Source organism: Poecilia formosa, unplaced genomic scaffold (assembly GCF_000485575.1).
Source record: "Poecilia formosa unplaced genomic scaffold, Poecilia_formosa-5.1.2 Scaffold779, whole genome shotgun sequence".
Taxonomy (NCBI): domain Eukaryota; kingdom Metazoa; phylum Chordata; class Actinopteri; order Cyprinodontiformes; family Poeciliidae; genus Poecilia; species Poecilia formosa.
This window is the reverse complement of record NW_006800718.1, coordinates 1,110-2,714: the sequence shown is the minus strand read 5'-3', so window position 1 is coordinate 2,714 and position 1,605 is coordinate 1,110.

Genomic DNA, 1,605 nt, shown 5'->3' with positions numbered 1-1,605 from the left:
TCACGATTGATTAGTGGGTGAACTCACGGCTGCACAGTGAACCCATTGATTTTTTACAGCCGCTCCTCTCTCTTGCAGGTACTTCATACCCCCGCTAAATCTTTTAGGGGTACCCAGTACCCTGCCGTACCCCCTTCTTTCACCCCTGCTCCTCGCTCCTCCTCACCTGAACTTACCTGTCTGGCCTCCACCGCAGTCACCACTTCACCAAGCAAGATTCCACTCCAACAACATCACTCACTGCAACCCGGATCACTTCAAGGACACCCACAAAGAGACCAAACCCTGGAACCCACAGTATTTTCCTCCCTGGTGGAAGCCTCCATCAAGAGTAAGATCATTCTAATTGTTTGCAAGATTATATTTTCCAATGACCTCAAACTCACCATTTCTTTTCCACTACTCTTAAGCATCCAGATGACCCTGGTTGCCACCCCCAAGGATCAGACTCGCATTATCTCTATTTTCATCATTGTTAAAATAAACTTTATTTTTCTGATTATCTGTTCTCCTGGTGGTGTTCTGCATGTGGGTAAAGAAACTGGAAGCCAACATGACACCTTCAAGTAAGTGGGATAAGGTTTTGTCTTACATGAGCCGTGATCTTACATAGGTCAGTGCACCGATCGCAGCTTTCTTGCAGATCATAGATTATCAATCTATAAAAAGTCTGATGTGCCAATTTCGATTTTAGTCAGTGTCTTTTTTTTTTTTTTTTTTTTTTTTGATTGAAATGTCGCTGAATATAGGAAGAAAGTCTCTGAGTTGATAACAGTGGGGTCACTATTAATAACTACAAGCTTCCAGACATGACCTGGTAGGCCGGTCTATCAGTCAAACCTCTCTCTGCAGAGCAGAAGAGGAAAATGACTGATTTTTAGACCTTTGCTGAAGTAGAAAAGATTAGAGAATGTGTGTAGGTGTGACCTGCTTCTCCATCTGCAAGCTGGAGGGACAAATGGTTGGACAGTTTGTGGTGTACATCATTAGATGGAGAAACATGCCTATGTATAAGAATCAGATTTATTTGAGATTGTGTACAAGGAACTTAAGCACTCACAGCAACAGACGTTACATATATCTGTTTAAAGGTCAAGAAACAATATCTCCATGCATGCTTTTTTTTTCTTTTTTTAAAATATAAAAGCAAACTATAACCTGTTAGCATGAGGGGGGAAAGTGTCTCTGTGACGGCAGGTTTACGCTTATCTGAATGTGAAAGTCTAAACAGTTTGTGTACAGGATGTGTGTCTGCAGAGATGTTGGCTTCAATTTTCTTGACCCTAAACCTGCAGCAGTCCTGGATGGAAGGTCAGCCATGATGACGTTCACTGCAGACCTGAACATTTGTTGTAGTTTGGACCCGTCCTGTTCTACATAACAGCCATGAAGACGATGAGCAGCTCCTTTGTTGGATTTCGTGATTTGCTGCATAAAGTCCAGTCTCTGTCTCTGAGGAGTGAGGACCAGGCAAGTCCTGAGACAAAGCCGTTCCTGGGAACCAGAAGTAATCCACAGCTGAGGTTGGTGAGGGGTGTGGAGGGTGTTCCCTGGAGGTCCACTCATCTCCACGGTGTTTAGCTCCAGGTGGTTCTGACCACATGA